The 20298-nt window shown below is 41.2% G+C and overlaps 1 long non-coding RNA gene across 3 annotated transcripts in view; it reads left to right on the top strand.

Moving 5' to 3' along the window:
- LOC133246239 (uncharacterized) overlaps positions 1–20298 on the top strand; it is a 458519-nt gene that overhangs the window by 401770 nt on the left and 36451 nt on the right. For all 3 annotated transcript variants that reach the window (XR_009735972.1, XR_009735973.1, XR_009735971.1), the window contains exon 3: positions 17071–17180. This is a non-coding gene — a long non-coding RNA (uncharacterized LOC133246239). The remainder of the gene's footprint in view (positions 1–17070; positions 17181–20298) is intronic.

Raw genomic sequence — 20298 nt, 5'->3', positions numbered from 1 at the left:
CAATCTTCTTGCCCTAATAATGGATATTGACTTTCCAACACTCCATCCTTCCTGCCTGCCTGCACAACTAGCCCCACCCCCAACCCTCTACCTGCTCCAGCCCTCTCCAGCACACTGCCCAACCCCAGCCTTCCTGAACTAAGGCTCTGCCAAAATGGTCTTCAAGTTTCAAGTAAATCCTACTCAATTTCGGCATGAGTCAGTGCCTCAAAAAGACTAGGCAGCTCTGCCTCAAACATACTCAGACTCTGTCAGCCTCTTCTGTCACACTGACCACATGGTAGATAACTAGCTATGAAGTAGTCTGTTTTTTTTTAAATGTCTGTCTCCCCACTAAGCCTCATAAATGCAGAAACTGGGTCCATTTGGCTAGTATAGCCTCCAAAAAGCTAGGAAAGAATCTATAAATAGGCCCCTGGAAAGCATTTCTTTCTTGTGCCAGAAAATCCTTAATAAGGAGAAACCCCTCCTAACCAAACTTTACACTGGGGTGAAAGTCAGTGGAATGAACATCTAGGCAGGTGTCAGAGGGCAAAAATTCTTGGTGATACACTAGATGTAAAGAAGAGAAAATGAAGAGGCTGAGAGTTTTAGGGTGATTGCAGATATATGAGAGCAGATCCTCCCCTAGCGGTTGTATGGCCTGGTTGAACAGTGCAGATGGTGGCTCCCAAACCCCTTGTCTAAACACTTATAAGCTCGAAATCAAACTAATGAACAGTCACATGAAATATCTTCTATCTGATCTTGAAAAATATGCCTTCAAAGTAAACTGGAAGTCAGGTCATCAAACAGTGAAATATAGAGACTTTAATCAATTTGGGTTTGCGACACGAAAATTATCCACATCTGACAATTCTTCAGTAGGAAGTAATTATGTTCTTCATCCTTTAAATGCACACACACACACACACACACAAACCCCCCCAGAGATTATAGTTATCCCTATTCATTAGGAAAAATAATTTCTACTGTTTTAAAAAAAATACTAAGATATATATGGGAAGCTCAGAATCCAATTTTACTGAACTTGTGAAACCTACACGTGTACAATGGGAAGTTCCTGCCTATAAAGAAACGGCCACTCTCACTTAGTTGTCTCTCCCCTTTTATATCCATCACAAGAACAAAGTCATGCTCTATTCTTTCTTCATACATCTTCCAACTCAATATTCCATCCTTGGGGTCCCCCGATGACTGAAGGGTCTTCAAGTATCAGCCAGCAACTAACAGTACCCAGTCTTGTGATTACCACAAGAATTTTGCAGGTTATCATGTGTGTGGGATCCAAACAGTGAGGAAAAACATTTACATGTCACATGGGTAGACCTTGCTTTACAATGTGTATGTGATCTGGAAAGCATTGTGCTCCCCAGTGCTCCAGCTTCCTTGGTTTTACCTTGTCTGTGCAGAGAGGTTGTTCATCTTCATTTCTGGCTGGTGACTTTCACAAGCATCTTTAATTTTATCCCTTTTCATCCTCTCTGTTGAGTAATTACCATAATTTTCATTCAGATACTCTGTAAGGAACTTTAATATGTGATTTATAATTAAATATGATCTGTGAATCCCTTTAAAAATGTAACAACCTACTGTCATATGAATAAAATGATTTCACGGTACTTTCCTATACAATTCCTATTTTACTGGTTGTGATACAACACAGTTCAGTGAAAGAACTGCTCGGGCATCTTGCTTACCTGATATTGCACCTACTACTTTTCTTAGGAAGACAAGAACACACCAGGAAATGAACTTGGAAGAATGAGATATTCCAATCGTTTGATAGTAATGATGGAGGGGTGACTAGCCATTGCTTTCTGGGCCAGTCCACCTCTGATGTGTTCTCCCAATAAGACACTTGTTATTTCTTCTTTCTCCATAATTTCCCATCTCTTTAAATGCTTCTAAAGTGGCTTCCCAGGCTGAGACCTACTGTATACAAGTGGTAGGAGAAAGAAGGCTACAAGTCCAAGGTGAAATGTATTAAATACAGACTTATTTTTCAGCGTCTCCTCTGGGCCCCGCCTCCTGCAGGACTAATGCCTAATGATTCCAGGAAGTGAAAGCAATTAAATTTCACTTGGTGTAAAGTTGAAGAAATTGTCCCATGTGAAAAGAATGTTTCTTTGCCACATTCCATAGGTGGCAATAAACAGGCAAATTCCACTGGTTTTGATATAGTAGTATGAGCTTTCACAGGGCTCAGGTTGATTTCATTTTTAAAAGTTGAATTTATGGGACAGAGGACTGAAAGGTTTGTACTGACATGTTTAAAACCCTCTTTTAAAAAGTGGCATATTGCATCGTTCCATTTAAGTGTTCACACCGCAGACTGAAACATAATCTGTTTACTGAAAAAACAACTTTTTATTGCCCTGTGAATAATTTCCCATTGAAAAAGAAAACAATGTACAATATTTTAGTGCTTTGTGAAACATCTGGAAATTTTTCTCCAGTTGCAGAATCTATTAGGAATTTGCATCCACATTCAAACTACTGATTTTTTAATTTAAAGCAGAATAACTTCAAACATACTATTGAACAAATCTCAAAGCAACAGCTTCCAAAGGCCCACCGAGGGCACTCAAAGACACAGCAGCAAACCCACCGAAAGGCACATCTGGTCTCACCGGGAGCCCATGAGGGATGTTTTACATCTTCATCCTCACTTGCCTTCACACAGTGTAAAGTGGAATGTATTAGTTAAGGTTATGCCAACTGCTCTAACAAATAAACCCCAAATCTCAGTGGCTTAACATAGGGGAAGTTTTTTTTCCTGTTCACCTAACAGTTCAACGTGGGTGTGCTGAGTAGGCGAGCAGCTTCCACATCAAGGTGTGGGAACTCTAACTGCTTCCATCTCTGACTCTGCACCTTCCATGGGGAGCTCTGCAGCAAAGAGAAAGAAGATGGAGACTGAAGTGGTACCCACAAGGCCCGCTTACATCCATGAGCTGGAACTCAGTCACGTGACCAGACTAACCACCAGGAGGTGAGAACAGCAGACCAGTCCCAGGAAGGCCAAGGAAAGAGCTTGGCCAACAAGTAGGCAGTCTGTAGGTCCCAGTCAGTACATTACAAGGCTAAAATTTCTTTCCAAATTTCAGCACATTCTGAATTCATTATTCACTACTCTAGCCCCTACTGTGGGGTCTATATATAAGTCACTGTACTGAAGGTCCTGGGAGATTTGAGGACATTAGCAGACAGGAAAGCCACTAGCTTTAGGCATTTTTTTCCCGAGCTCAGCTTCAAAGCCTTTATTTGTGAGAGCTGTGAAGTGGGCTTAGTGGTAGAGACAGGAGATGCACAGTAATCAGTTCCAGCTCTGGAAAAGATTATAAGCTTTGGAGTCAAAAATTCTTTTTGCATTTTATTCTGTTTTACTTTTCTCCCAAAGCTGCCATTTCTCCACAAGAGACCTTTATGCAAACTTAAGACTCAGGAACTCTACAAAAATACCTTTCCACAGTTGTTTAAGTGCTGATGTGCAGGGACAATACCCAGAGCTAAGGTGATGCAGTGATGTGAACCAGTTTCCCTCAAGAGTATGTCCAGCTTGAAAAGGTAAATTAAAATATGAATAATTGAGGGTCATCTGAGGGTCCCTCCTTCCCTACCCTGTGCCTCCTTTTTCTGCCCAGCTCTTGTGAGCAGCTCTTCTCTGAGGTACCACCAAATAGGATCCAACTTCATTATCTTATGGTACTTGCACATTTACTTATCAGCCTCTTCCCTGAGATGATAAAATTCATCAGGAAAGAGACCCTGTTTATCTTGTTTGTCCACAGCACACACCGTGGACTCTGGCTCCAAATAGGTGTTTCTTATACACTTGTGGGGGCTTCCCAAGTGGCACAGTGACAAAGAATCTGCTTGCCAATTCAGGAGATGCAGCAGACACAGGTTCAATCGCTGGGTCAGGAAGGTCCGTTGGAGTGGGAAATGGCAACCCATTCCAGCTTTCTTGCCTGGAAAATCCCAAGGACAGAGGAGACTGGCAGGCTACAGTCCATGGGGTAGCAAAGAATCAGACACAACTGAGTGACTGAGCACACACACACTTGTGGAATGGGATTGATCTGAGTGCAAGTTAGAGAAAGATAAATTCCGTAAGACAGTTAGAGAATCAAAGAGCAACTAGTGTTCAAAAGAGAGGAACACGCATCTGGCTCCGGAAGGGTAGGGAGAAGGGGGGGAAGATTTCCTGAAGCATTTGAAGTGGACTTTAAAGGGAGGATAGAGTTTCAACTGCAGTGTTTCAACAACGGCCCTACAGGCAGAGGAACAGCATCTGCAATGCTCAGAGGTGAAAAGGCGAACATGCATTCGAGGAATAGCTAGTACTCTTGTTTATCTTACACGTAAAGTGACTAAAGGGAGGGGTAAGCAATAGGAATGGAAAGCGAGATTATGACTATATTCTACAAAGGGCTTTGAGTCTCAGGCTGACAAGTTTCCATTTAATTCTGGAGGTGCTAAGGAGCTGGGGGAGGTCTGGTACCAGGAGGACCAATCTGCCAAGTGGGCAGATAACGCAGAGTATATGAGAGAGGTTGGAGGAGGAGAGGCCTCTGCCAGGCCTGACATCAATGCAGGTGGATGGCATCAGGGCCCTACCTGAGGCAACGGACAGGGCAGGAGAAGGTGGAGCACAAGGCAGAGGAAAAGCCTACATCTCTTGATAACTGGTCAGATTTTTAAGGAACGATGACCAAGGAGGCGGGCTAGGAGGGCTACTGCTCCCATTCCTGGGAAGAGGAACTTTGGGAAGAAGAACGCATTTGTTGATTGAGGGAAAGCTGGAAAGTTGAGTTTGAGACCAGACTCACAGACTTAGAGAATAAACTTATGGTTGCCAGGGGGGAAGGATGGGGGGATGGGATAGTTAGGGAGTTTGGGATCCACATGTACAATCTGCTATATTTAAAATGGATAACAAACAAGAACCTACTGTGTAGCACAAGAACTTTGCTCAATGTTACGTGGCAGCCTGGATGGGAGGGGAGTTTGAGAGAGAATGGATACTTGTATATGTATGGCTGAATCCCTTTGCTATCCCCCTGAAACTATCACAACAGTGTTGATCAGCTATACTCCAATACAAAATAAAATGGTTTTTTTTTTAAGTCAAAACAAAAAGTAAAACAAAATGTGGCTTGAGATGTTTTGAGCTTGCAGTTCTTGGAAAAGGCAGGGTAGAGGGTTGGGAATGTGGGACATCTAAATGGTTTGAACAGGGAGCAGGGAATGTAGAGCTGTTAGGGCGGGTGGAGAGAGTGGGGAGGGAAGGAAGGAGGACCACGTGGCCCAGGCCTCATATTCATGAAATTTCTCACACTGAGACTTCTGGCATTGCCTCTAAGTGAGTTTATATATACAGTCCTTGAATTTGTTGGGTGTTGAAAATTTAATAAATATAAACTTTAAAAGTATATCATAATTTTGCAACCCTATTAGGATATTTATTCACTGTCCTAATATACAGGGAAACTTAAAAAAAAAATAGGAGTGTCTTTTAATAGCTCTGACTAGAGGGTCCGCTCATAACCTGCTCTTACCACCAATCATAGCAATCTCACCACTTAACTATAATTGCTGTCCCTTCACCCACATCCCCACTACCTGAGGGATGGCATGGGATTAGAATCTCAGTAAGTCGGCCTGACCTCTGACAGAGACAAAGGCAACTTCATAAACATTTGAGGAGGGCTGGTGAGGAGAAGGGAAGTCATCTATATCGAAGTAATAACTACAGACATCAAAGTGGAAAAAGACCATATAGAAGAAAGAAATTCTCTTTCAAAAATTGCAACAACACAGTCTTGCAGCATTAGCAACCTTACATAATATCTGGCAGTTCTTGAACTCAAACCAGCTCCGTCTTCTGTGTGCAGCTTCCTGACATGGAAGTTCTGTTCAATTCAGTATTGAGATGCAGGGTGAAGAGATGGGAAGACGAGGGGGATTCTGCCCCAGTTCTTTTTAACAACTCGAATCCCATTTTTGAACACCATACAAACTTCTGCCAAGAATCTCTCTAACCACCTTTTCTATTCCTCACTCCCTTTGGCTCCTGAGAGAAAATGGATGGAGAGAGTCACATGAGGTCAAGATGTGAGTGACTGAAACAAATTTGAAGATGAGGGACAGAAGATCCCGGCCTTTCCCTTCCCCTTAAGTCCTAGGAAGACAGTTTCAAGAAAAAAGAAAACACATTGCCCAATTATTATAAGAATATACTTCTGATACACCTGTTTTACTTCCCAAAGCCAACTTTGACGACCTTAATTTTACCTACGCTACGGTATAAATTTTCAGTGAGATCTTTATCTCATCCTGACACCAATTAGCACATGAGTTTCAGCAGAAGAATCCACAGCAATTTAATACACACCTTCAAAGAAAAGGAAACACTAATCGAAATGAAGACAGTCTCAGAACCAATTGAGCAGGTGTGCATTTCCATAATGGCTGCACAATTCAGCCCCATCCTCATGTTTGCTCCTTTCGCTTGTGAACTGAATTAGTAATCTTCACATGCGCTGTCCAAGTGATTGAAATAAATTACTTTGTTAAATTGCGAAGCAGGTTGACCCATCTGTTGGCCCACGAATGTTCAGATTCTCAGAGGGTTTATTATTCCAAATAATGACTGCCATATGCAGCGGTAAACAGTTCCTTTAAAACTGACTGAAGGATTTGGTGCGACTTTTGAAGGCAATTTATAAAGCTGTTCGTGTTCTCCTAAAGGATCTGCCCTTCAACTAACTTCCAGAAAAGTTGTCTTGATTGGTTAATCCTGGCAAGACACCTTGTTCTCTTTGGAGAGGAAAGAGGAAGGAAAGAGCAGAAACATATGTTCTGAGAGGACCTACTATGCGTCAGGCACCAGCACAAACATGAGCCCTGCTCCATGGTGTCTCCCACAGTCCTGTGCAGTGGAAATTAACAACCCAGAGAAATTGGAAGGCCAGAGAGGGCAAGTGGCTCATCCAGAGACAAATGCTAAGGTGCAAGTGGAGACTCGAACCCAGTCCACTGACTCAGAGACACACTGTGCTATTTTCACCAGGCCTGAGCATCTGATAGAAGGGATCTACATGGAGCGTTACGGCAAGAATTGTGTACCCTCACAACTGAGACCCGTGGGAGAGAAAAAAAATAAAAGAATGTTAATGCCACTGTTGAGATTCAGCAAACAACACCATTCTGACAAGCTTATGCCCTCTTTCCAAAAAAAAAAAAAAATGAGCCTCAGACGTCACTAGAGGGGTGAGGACCGGGCTTTGAACTCCCATTGGCAAGAATCTAATACAAAGGTTTTAAAGACAAAAATCTGTGGGTCCTCTTTTCATATGTGGCTTTCCTTCCTTTAGATCATCCTCTTGTTCAAATCCCGAGGGAAAATGCATGCTCTGCTCACATGAGGTCTGTAAACTACTCTGACCATGGAGCAGCCATGATTTGTTCATGATGTTCACAGTGACTCACTGTGGCTAGATTACAGATGCTAAATTGCTGATGGATGGCCCAAAGCCAGCACATGGTCGGCTCCTCTGGTATTCAACGGCAGTATTAATCATGTGTGGAAAGGCTTTTTTTCCCTTCTGTGAAAAATGAAATGGCTAATATACACGATGGAATGAGTGCCCTGGAACAATTCCTTTCTTAACAGGAAAAGAATAAAGCTATTAAAAGAATAAACTCCTGTATGTGACATGATGACAGTGGGATTTTTCTGACGAGCTAAATGAATAAGCTCCCTCGCCTTTGATTTATGCCAGTGCAAAGAGTCTCTCCAAGCTTCAAAAGGCAGAGAGAGCATTTGGAGATGCCGACAGTCTCCACTCCCCTTATTATAAAGGGAATGAGAGGGTGAGACCAGGCCAAAGGCAAGCGTCTGACAGGCAGAGACCTGAAGAGGTCGGCACCTAAGGGCTGGCAACAGAAGGGAGAAAGGGTGCTTGGGTGGGTGTGCCAGAACCTTGGGTTGAGGAGGCTGCCCTCATTTCAACAACCCTGGAGGCACATTTGCATGGGTCAAAGAGAGGCCCTGCCACTCCAGGTGCTCCCCTCCCACACCGAGGGAAGCAACCTGCTCCTGTGCTGTCAGCTTGAATCCTGTGAAAGGGACTAGACTTAAAATGGTTCTTCATTTCCACCAAAGATGGAACCAAAAAAACACAAAGCCCACATTCAGAGCCTTAGAAAAGCCTTAATATATAAAAATTAATTCCTGACAAAGGAGTGTGTTTAACGTCAGAAAACACAGCCCAGGTGTTGTCCATGGAGAAAATATTTTTATTTGAATTATGCGGTTTTTTTGTTTACAACAAGAGCAATGTATATATGATCAGAAAAGCATAAAACATCAGATAAAATCAAATTCAGAAAAATCCAAATCCAGAAATATTCTACAAAATAACCTGCCAGTACTCTTCAAAAGTCATAAAAGACAGGAAAGACTGTGGAAGTGTCACGGAGGAAAGTTCCCATTTGTCCTTCACCCAGCTTCTCTTAATGTCAATATCTTACATAACCATGGCACAATTATCAAAACTCGGACATTGGCCTTGGTACAATACTATCAGGGGCTAGTGGCAAAGAGCTGGCCTGCCATTGCAGGAGATGTAAGAAACACCAGGGTTGGATCCCTGGGTTGGGAAGATCCCCCTGGAGAAGGGCATGGAAAGCCACTCCAGTATTCTTGTCTGGAGAATTCCATGGACAGAGGAGCCTGGCGGGCTACAGTTCATAGGGCCACAAAGCATAGGACACAAATGAAGCAACTTAGCAGGCACACACAGAACTACTAACTAAACTGTAGTCTTTATTGAGATTTCTCTGGTCTTTGCCCCTTTTCAGTTCCAGGATCCCATCCAGAGAACCACATTATTGTAGTTATCTTCTCTGGTGTTTGATGGTCTCTCAGTCTTTCCTCGTATTCCAAGACCTTGACATGTTCGAATAGGACAAGTCAGACATTTTGTTGTGAGTCCATCAATTTTAAGTTTGCCTGATGCTTTCTCAGGATTCGGCTGAGTTAGAGGTTTTTGGAAGGAAGACCACAGGGGTGATGTGTCCCCTGCACATGTCTTATCAGTGGTAATGTTGACCTTGATCACTTGATTAAAGTAGTGTTAACACTTCAAGGAAATGTTACTAATTTTCCCTTCTCATTAGAGGCAGTTCACTAAGTCCAGACAACATTCAAGGGGAAACAAATTAAATTCCAGTTCCTGGAGGGGAGAGAATCTAAGAATTTGCAAACACATGTTAAAACTGCCACAGAAATAAACAAACATTTTGAAGAATATACTTTGAGGCTACGCAAAATTCTCTGTGAAGTCTCATCCACTATTTTTAGAATTCCTCAATGGATGTTGCCTGCAACAGCTATTCCTGTGGTGTTCTAATGGGATTTTCTTTTTCTCTCATTCCTTCTGTATTTATTATTTGGAATTCCTCACTGAGGAAGAGTTTTCCCTTCATTCTCATGTATTTATTGATTTAATCATGTATTTATATCAATGTGAAATCTTGGGTATTTTATCCCTTGGGTTATAATCCTATCATTATCATAAATATCAGAAGTCAAAACTGAGATATATACATATATATTTTATATATGCATATTTATACATATATTTGTATATATAAAATTATATATATATATATATGTAAATTCGTGTTCAGACTAGATTCTGTCCTTTCCTGAAGGGTTTGGGAACTGCTAACTCTGGCAAAGCCTAAGCTGTCTTCTTCCTACTGTACAATTGGAACAAATTTGGCCAAGGTCTTTCTGGATCACCTATTATATTATTATGTTGACAGTAATGTCCACTGCATTGTCCTGAGAGTTACTAATTAAAATGTGAAGTTTAATCAAAAGAAAAGGCATGCATTTCTTATTAATATGCTGACTTTTTTGTTGTTAGATGAAGTTTTAGCTACACCTTCAGAATAAGCTAGGGATGAGTACACAAGAAACACAATGAAATGGGTGCCTGCGATCCTAGAATAAAAGTCAGAAAATATTGTCCTGAAAATACTGGCTGTTAATAAATATTTGTTGAATGAATATATGTACGTAAAACTTATACTTTGGGGATGATTTTCCAAGCATAATGCTACTCATACTTTTAGTATTCTCTATTTGTTGTCGTTTTTGTTCAGTTGGTAAACAGTGTCCAGCTCTTTGCGATTCCATGAATTGCAGCACACCAATCCTCTGTCCTCCACTATCTCCCAGAGTTTGTGCAAATTTATGTCCACTGAGTCAATAATTCTATCTAACCATCTCATCCTCTGCCGCCCCAACTCCTTTTGCCTTCAACTCCTTTTACCCAGCATCAGGGTCTTTTCCAATTAGTTGGCTCTTCCCATCAGGTGGCCAAAGTATTAAAGCTTCAGCATCAGTCCTTCCAATTTCTATTTAGCAAACCAAAATGTGAAATTTTCATAAAAGTCTCATTTTCTTTGACTTTCTACCCATTTGTGTCCTAGAAGAAAACACCCTGTAAGTTTCTGTTTCTTCATACTTAATCCTACATGCTGTCTGTCCAATGTCCAAAGTGATGTTTTATTTGTACTTTATTTGACTTTATTTGCCAAGAGACAGCATACTGCCAGTGCCCAAGAGCGAATGAGATTAGAGTCTGCCTATTTAGGACAAGAGGCTTCTCAGTCCATGAGTGTGCACTCTTTCCTGAGACCAATCCACAATGACAGTTTGGTCTGGGAATCTTATGCGGTGAGACTAAAATATCTGCATATAAATAATAGGCATGTTTGTTTGCCTTGTGCCAGGCACTATGCTACAACTTTTATATATTTATCATACTTAATCCTCTCAACCAGCTAAGTGATTGTTGTCAATAGCCATCATTCTCCCTTTTTTAAAACTGAGAAGACTTCATCTCAGACCAGGAGGTGGTGGGCACCTGGGATAATATATTCCACATATGACGCCTCAGATCTCTAGCCTTAACAAAGTTTTTATCATTGAGCTCAATCATGAGCCAAATTCATTGCTGAGATTTGCTTTTTTGAGCTTATATGTGTGTTGGTGGTTGGGGTATGCGTGGCTAAGGAAGGAGAGCGCTAGAAAGTGGCATTCATTGCAAGCCAATATCAGGTATTGTGCTGGAAACTTTATATTATCTCATTTAATTTGCTCAAAAATGCAGGTAGATATTATCCCCACTTTACAGAGGAGAAAACTAAGGTTTAAGACTTAAGAACAGCCTTCACACCCAAGTTTGCCTGACTCCAACACTTAAGCTCCTTTCATATACACAATGTGCTGCCATGGAATTTTCTCCTTGATCAAGAAAATGAGCCAATGGCTTAGATCACCATTCCAATTTCCTATGTTATCCACCTGTTGAACCCTGAAAATTAGGTTCCAGATTTAGAGTGGTGAAAACTTTGGTGGCCAAGTGGAATCCTTCTTCCAAACATCTGGTGTTTGCTGTGCCCAGAAAAAGGTTACAATAGGTGTATCTCATGTCTTTCCAGGATTATCTGTTGAAATCTCTATCAAGTTTGACATTGATAACCCTTTGCTAAGAGTCTGTAAAATCCATGAGCCCAGGGACTTTATTTTATTTTCTGTTTGTCTCCAGTACCTAAAATATCACTTAACATAGAACAGGAACACAATAATTATTATTGGGAAAATAAACGTTTTGAGGTACAATAACCCAACATTTAGCTCACAAACACCATCTGTGATGTGGCAATAAAGAGCCTCTCCCCTGTGAATATGTCTTCTTTCAACCCTAAAGTCATAGCCTAAAGAGGGAACTCTTTCCCCAAACGTTAGGACTAGCTCACAGTAGAAGATACCCTGGCAAAAAGTTCACAGCACAAAGACTGAAACATAGTAAACAGATGTTCAAAAAATATACTGAAATAATAATTATTATTTTTTTCCTCCACGTGCCTAGGTTAACCATGTGTTAACTCCACCTACTCTTCTAGGCCATTGACTACAATTTTACAAGTCCTTGCATTATTATTTCACCTATTGACTTGAAATTCATTTTCACATATATTGTCCCCTCCAGAACCTTGTTTTTTTGTAGACAGGCTAATTAATATTAGTCTCATTTTATAGAAAACCCTCCCAGGGTTTTATAATTACTCAATTTAAAATTCTTTCTCACTATTTTTCCCAGTTTCATTAAGATACAATTGACATATAACATTGTATTAGTCTAGGATATACAACATAATAATTTTTTTCAGCATAATGATTTGATATATATATATATTGTGAAATGGTCATCACAATGAGTTTAGTTAACATCCATCATTTCATATAGCTATATTTTTTGTGTGTGATGAGAACTTTTAAGATCTTTCTTAGTAATCTTTGTATAAATTATATGTATTGTTAACTATAGTCACCATGCTGCACATTACACCAGGACTTAATTCATTTAAACTGAAAGGTTTTACCTTTTTATCACCTTTACCCATGTTACCCACTTCCCATCCCACCCCACCCTGACCTGGGGTAAATAACCAGTCTGTTTCTATGAGTTTTTTTCAATTCCACATATAAGTAAGATCATACAGTATTTGTCTTTCTCTATCTGATTTATTTCACTTAGCATAATATCCTTAAGATCCATCCATGTTATCAGTAGGATTTCCTTCTTTTTAATGGGTGGATAATATTCTAGTAAATACATACACCACATTTTCTTGATCCATCCATCTATTGATGGACACTCAGGTTGCTTTCATGTCTTAGTTATTATAAACACTGCTACAGTGAACATCAAGGTGCCAACATATTTTCAAGATAATGATTTCATTTCCTTTGGATATATACCCAGAAGTGGCATTTCAAGATCCTATGGTAGTTCTATTTTTGATTTTTTGAGGAATCTCTATAATGGTTTCCATAGTGGCTGCACAAATAGTAGATTCTCAGTAAAATTCTGTTGAACCAATTATTAAAGAAGAGCTATTGAACTGTGGTGTTGGAGAAAACTCTTGAGAGTCCCTTGGACTGCAAGGAGATCCAACCAGTCTATCCTAAAGGAGATCAGTCCTGGGTGTTCACTGGAAGGACTGATGCTGAAGCTGAAACTCCAATACTTTGGCCACCTCATGCGAAGAGCTGACTCATTGGAAAAGACCCTGATGCTGAGAGGGATTAGGGGCAGGATGAGAAGGGGATGACAGAGGATGAGATGGCTGGATGGCATCACCAACTCGATGGACGTGAGTTTGGGTAAACTCTAGGAGTTGGTGATGGACAGGGAGGCCTGGCGTGCTGTGATTCATGGGGTCGCAAAGAGTCGGACACAACTGAGCGACTGAACTGAACTGAACTGATGCTTATTTAAGCTCACTGTTAGTCAGATATTCTACTAGTTTTATCTTATAAGAAACATCCTGTGGTAGATTGTATAATATTCCCATTTTGTAGAGAAAAGAAAAGTTTAGAGAGGTGAAGTCACATGCCCAAAATCATATAGTGTGTATGTAGTGAAACTGGGATCAAATTAGGACAGGCTCTTTCAGAACTCTCAGAAATCTTGAGAGCCTGAATCACCCCACAGCACCCAGTGAACCTGCCAATCCCACTCCTTCCTAAAAGTCTTTGTTCTTCCCTCCCTCTGGATCTTGGAGGCATGGTTGCCTCCTTCTCATTCAAGTATGCCCAGTGTCCCTTTCGCAGAGACACCTCACCCTACCCTTCCCTGTAGAGTAATTCGGTTTTTTGACCCTGTTAAATTGCCTTATGGCATCAACCACCATCTTACATTCTTTCGCTTAATTTGATTATTGTCAAATCCTCCAATCAGAACTTGAGCTTCATGAGAGCAGAGACCTGTTTCTGTCTTGTTGTTCACTATGCCCCACAGTCTGGTGCTGAGCATTTCCTAAATACTCACTGAATTCCAGAGTGAGCCCCAGAGGCCAGATAACTGGTGGTGTCTTAGAGTGGACAGTATTTGCCTCCAGTCTTTAGGGAGCACCTGGTGCGTGACTGGTGTGTATCTCTCCAAATCTATGAAGTTCAGTTCTCATCTCAGTGTTTCTTTGCCATCTCAGGCAAGAAAACTGATTTATACATGGGCCATGCAAGCACATTTTTCCATCCAAAGAGGAAGGCTCAGTGACTTCACGTTTGCAGCAGGCTTTATAATCTCTCTAACAAAGATATGCCGCTGAAAAAAATCATTTCTATCCCCCTCAGATTGTAGCCATACATACCAAAATGTCAGTTGCTTCTAGTCTACAGAATGTTTCTCAACAGACAGCTCAAAACATTATTATACAGACTGAAGTCCAAGGGAAAAGAAAACTTACTACAGAAAACTCTGTCTGGCCTGGATCCCACGTTTGATGGAGAATATTAACAATATTACTTGAACTTAAGTCTCTCTGTTTCCCCCTACATGTGTCTCAATGAGCTCGAGGTATGTGACATGCATCTTATTTTTGACCCTTATGAGTACGTTTATTGTCAGAAGAATTGTTGTACGCATCTCCGAGCAGACTGAGACCTCACACATCGCTGCCATATTTGTTTCTTCAGAAAGTTTGGTGCCTCTGATGACATCACCTTCCTACATCCTCTCCAACTTTGCATTTTCTAGCCCAGTCCCTTGGAGCTGCTCTGATTTTGCTCACTTTGAGATGCTTTTCTCTCTGTTTAGAATCACTCTCCTTCTGTCTGCGTCTTAACTCTTAATTCTTCTTAAAGACTTGGACATAGTATCTCACCTCCCCTTGCCTAACATCATCCCTCAGGTTCACTCACTTGCTCAGACAACCCAGGTTAAGCCAGGTGCCCCTGCTCTGAATTCTGAAAGCACTTTATGAAGACCGTGTAATTAATGCATATGGGTTCCCTGCCTGTCTACTTTATTCACTTTGTATCCCCAGCACATCACTGTGGTCTGCACATGATAGCACCTCATAAAGGATTGGGAACTGAATTTGTGCCAAATTTATACTGGTTCCCACCACCCTTGCCTCCATGTTGTATTAAGTTGCCTCAGAGGAGAAAAGTCATTTTCTTCTACTCATTCTTCAGAAAGCTGATTTCAATCAGAAAATAATTAAGTCCAAGTTTTTAGTTTCTGGTGTCAGGCTCCCAAATATGTCTGATGATTCACACTCACCCATAGTGATGAGTGGAAGTGATGGTCTTGGAACTACAATTACTTTGTAATTCTCCGAAACAAATGGTTTGCTTGCAGCGGGGAGGAGGGGGATCGGCATCCTCGTGTGGGTAATTGACGAGATTTCTCTTTCATATGTTCCTCTGTTAGAAAACACAGAGCCCAAGTCAGGGCCAATCCATAATGGAGGTAGATTCTGGCATACGCTTTGAGCCTTTATTCTTGGCTCCAAATGACCTCACTCTTGCTTTTCTTAATCCTTTTAACCTCTCTTTTTAAAGTTATACTGTTTTGCCCTACTTTGTTTCAAATTCTTTTGGAAAAAGCTTTAGTATGTGTACCATCTTACTTGATACAGTAGCCGCTAGGTGCATCTGGCTATTTCAATTTAAACTGTAATTCATTATAATTAAATTAAAAGATCTAGCAATCTTATTCCTTGGCTTTTGCCCAAAGGAATTGAAAATTTATGTCCACACAGAAACTTGCACTCAGATATTATAGCAGCTTTATTCATAACTGCCTAAACTTGGAAGCAACCAAAATCCTTCAGTAGGTAAATAGATACACTGGCACATCCAGACAATGGAGTATTATTCAGCACCAAAAGGAAATGAGCTATCAAGCCATGAATAGACATGGAGGAAACTTAAATGCACCTTACGAGCCAATTTGGAGAGGCTGCATACCATATGGCTCCAAATCTATGAGATTCCAGAAAAGGCAAGACAATGGAAATTGTAAGGAAATCAGTGGCTGCTGGAGGCTGTGGTGAGTAGATGGTGGAAGTGGTGGAGGCAGACCAGGTGAGAAGGCAGGACACAGAGAATTGTTTAGGGCAGTGGAAATATTCTATAGGATGCCATTAGTGATGGATATTTCCTATACATTTCTCCCAACCTACAGAATGTATAAGACCAAGAGTGAACTCTAATGTAAACCATGTACTTGGGGCACTGATGATGTGTCACGGGAGGTTTATCAGTTGTAACAAATGAACCACTCTGGTGGTAGATGTTGAGAATGGGGGAGGCTGTGCATGAGTTGGGGCAGAGGTAGTACATGAGAAGTCTTTATAACCTCTTCTCAATTTTGCTGTAAACTTTAAGCTGCTGAAGAAAAAAGAAGTTCTAAAAAAAATAATCAATTTAAAATTTAGTTCCACAGTCACACTAGCCACATTTCAAGTGCTCCATAACCACATGTAGCTGCCTATTACATAGAACAGATATAAAACATTCTCATCATCACAGAAAGTTTCATTGGATAGCACTGATATAAGCTATAGTACAGCATAGTATAATATCATTTAATATAGTGTATTTTTTGTTCTGTTGCCTTGCATAATTTGTCAAAGACTGAGGTCTCCTTAGGGACCTGCAATGGCAAGGGTTCTAGAATGCTATATTTAACACAAAGCACACACTGGAGCTGAAGTGGAAGGCTTATCACCTCTGGCATTATTAAAGACTCTTCCCATGTCTCAGGATGAGGGATACTTGCATGATGATGTGCTCTGAAAAGAGATCTTCAAGATGCCATCTCCAAAGAGTGAACACTAAGGCGGTGAGAACTGTGTCCTAAGCCTGTCTGGGCATGATATGGGCACTTAGAACGTACAGGGGGGGAAAGAGAGGAGCTCAGAAACTGCCTCTTTGGTCTGCACGGCACAGTGCTTTTTCTGAGGGCAAAGAAAACATTCTAGTAACCTCTAACAGAAACAAAAGGTTGCAGTTTGCTAATTTAATAGAAGTAAGCAATTATTGCTTTACAATATCATCTCTTAGAAAGCAAGCTGAGGTTTCTATATCAAAATGGAAAAACAACTCATTTTCCCCCAACAATTAATATTATATGTCTTCTTTATTAAGCAAAATGCACACAAAATTCTTATTATCTCCATTGCTTCCAGGTCAGCAAGACTGGGAACTGATTAGGAAGAGCAAGCAGTGTCTTTCAGACAGAGGAAGACAAGCCAGGCGGGAGCAAAGATTTTTCAAAACAGCTGATTTTCTTCCACTGGTGAGCTTTGGGCAAGAGAAGGGAGCTCGTGGGATGACTATCAACTTAGTAGCCTAGTGGTTTTCTTCTTCTCCTCTGGGGAGCTATTTTCTCTGCAAAACTACTGTAATTTTAATGAGCTGCCATTTGCTTATTAAATTCATCGGGAATTTAGTCGGCATATGGGCCACAAAATAGGACTCTTGTATGTTTAGGATTTTGTCATTTAATAAAACACTCTATAAGCACAGTGCATACTTATTAACTAATAAGTGCCCTTCTCAGGGCCCAGCAGCCTATCCCATGGCCAACAGGGCACTAACTGCTACAGGTGAGTTATAGAGAGATCGTCTCCCAAGTTCTCATTCATCTTTATTATAACATTAAAATAGCCGATGATGAGTAATCAGTCACTGTTAAATTCCATCCTTGGGAATTTGACCAGGCCTGGCTTCTTATCATTCAAAATCTTCTTGAGGGCTGTCTCCTTTGGAAAAGGGAGGCCCTGAGCTTCTGATCCTGTGGAGGGATTTATTATCTGCTGGAAAGCAGGACAGAGAGAGAGACAGACAGAGACAAAGTGTGTGTGTGTGTGTATAATTGAAAAAGCAGTTCCTAAACACAGGTCTATGAACTGACCCCATCAGAATCTTCCAGGATGGGTGATGAAAATAGGTTTCCCTAGGCTCCACCCTAGATCCAGTGAATTATCCTCAAGGGCAAGGTCTATAATTGTTTGACCAACCCGGCTCCCAGCTTTTTCTGATAAACCGCTTTGGGAGGCACTGGGAAAACAGAATACTCCCTAGATTGAAAGGCATGCACTGTGTCCTTACAGTGGAATAATTAGCTCAAAACAGGAAAAACAAAAATGAAGCATCATACAAGCTCTGTTTCATAGCCCCAGAATGCATCTGGGAGCCTAACCATGTATTTAGCAAGTGTTGCTCACAAAGGTGAAAATGTGGCAGATGCAGCACAGTCTATCACCATGCTTGGAAGATTCAAAAAAGGCACCACTTATTGACAGGCTTCATTTTTTTACTTTTATTAAGACTTTTAAGCACCTTCACCTCATTTTACCTTCATTTCCTATGACTATGGGAGAGGGGGCTCACATAGCCCTAGGTTCCAAATAAAGCATGACTCAACCCTGAGAAGAGCCTGGGGAGGAAAGGGGACCTGAGACCCCAGTACCTGGAGGCAGAGGACAGACGAGTTCCTGTAACTGCGTGAGTGAGGGGGTGGGGAGAGGCAAGGACCCACAGCACAGGTAGGTGAGAGAGTGAATATGTAAGAAAGCCTTCATCCTCTGACTGCTTTGATTGTGTTCCAATGACATATTTCTCATGGCTTTGTCCAATATCTTTTCATCATAAATAGAACAAATCTCAAGTCATCATATATTAAAATGTGTTGAAAAGACACCACTTTAGGAAGTTTGTGCTTACTGGGAGCAGCAATTTCTTTTATCACCAACCCTAGTTTGGCTTCTGATTGAGGTGGGGGCTGCGGGAACATGCCCCTACAAGTTCCTAAGGGCAGAAAACTGTGACAGAAGGAAATGCACTGGTCCCAAGCTCAGAAATCAGCCACATAAGCTGTGAGATGCCGAGCTTCTTTGCACTTGTCTGGCAACACTCATGGTATCGACAGACGTTTTCTTGGGGCTGACTCCTCCATTGCCATGCCCACTATTTTGCAAGTGTTGTCATGTTTGTTCTTCACAAACACCCTATAAGCTAGGTATTATTATTATCCCCATTTGAAAGATGGGGAAAATAAAGCTTAGGGGAGTTATTATTTGGAAGTAATTTTTCAAGTTATAGCCTCAATATTCCAGTTAACCTTTGTTTCTAGATTCAAACAATACCATATGGAACACTGCTGGTGGCGGAGAGTTCTTTCCCAGTGATAGGAACAGCCAAGAAAGGAGAGATTGTTATCTGCAGCAAAAAATGGGTTTCTCCCCTTAACCAAAAACTCCCCAACAAAGATCAAGTCAGTTCTGATGGAAAAAAATAAAATAAATTAATATTTGTTTAGAACGTGAGACATGAAACCTGCTTTAACCCAGTAGATTTGCAAAGGAGTTTTGAGTGCTTCTGTGACCTATTCCATCTTTCCCGGACCCCACCCTGTCCCTCAACAAAAACAAAATCAGAATAAAAATAAAAATATCTTCACTTTTTTCCTCAAGCAACAAACTTTTTTCTGGAACTTGTCTTCTCTGAAAGTTAAGCCCTCCCAAGGAGCATCTAAGATCTTGGACCCCTTCACAAAAAGCAATTGATGATTCAGTTCCCACCCACACCCCCACCACCCTCTCCCCTTACCCCCACCCCCAGCTGCATTCCGTGGGCAGCTTTTTCTGTGGGAAGTCCCACCCACACTTGTGCTTTCTCTCAACTTCTCCCTCTTAGATGCCCTGCCTCAGAAAACCTCAACATTCAGCAGAAGGCAAATTTGAGTCCGGAGGGTTTTCTGAGAAGCTAACTATGACCCAGAAGCACATCAAAGAATCTGACATTTGCCCTCCACAGACCCTTCGTGCCCTTTCCAAAGAGCATCCACCCACTTTCTCTGATGATTAGTATTGATACTTAGTGAGCAGTCACAATGCAGCCCAAACAATGACAAACACAAAGGCTTCTTTACCTTCCACCCAGAGCCCAGCGTCCTGCAGATAAAAATAACAATGGCTGCCATTCACTGCACCCTTACCATGGTCCAGACCCTGTGCAAACCAACTGACATTCAATCTTCACAACAACTTAAATAAGTGAGAAGACATAGGCATCCCCACTTTGCAGATGGGCAAACCGACACTCAGAATCTTATCAAACTAGTATAAGGATATGCTAAGAGCAGCAGGCTGCAAACCCCAAGCTCTTATCTAGCATACAATAATTCCTCCTACTGCTTGGTAACTGCTTGGCAGGGAGAGAGGAAAATATGGCTTCAAGTGGCACTCATTTCCTGTTCAAGTTATCTCCCACCGTGTTTTGGTTGGACTGATAAATATTTTTTAAGGAGAATCAACAACACGGAAAAATCTTATGTGACTCTAAAAACTGTGTTGATAGTATGGTACTTGAAATTATTCTGCCTTTAGGCAAGCTTTGCAAACACTCTAGAA

Source organism: Bos javanicus, chromosome 4, assembly GCF_032452875.1.
Source record: "Bos javanicus breed banteng chromosome 4, ARS-OSU_banteng_1.0, whole genome shotgun sequence".
Classification (NCBI taxonomy): domain Eukaryota; kingdom Metazoa; phylum Chordata; class Mammalia; order Artiodactyla; family Bovidae; genus Bos; species Bos javanicus.
This window is presented reverse-complemented; position numbering and strand designations above follow the sequence as displayed.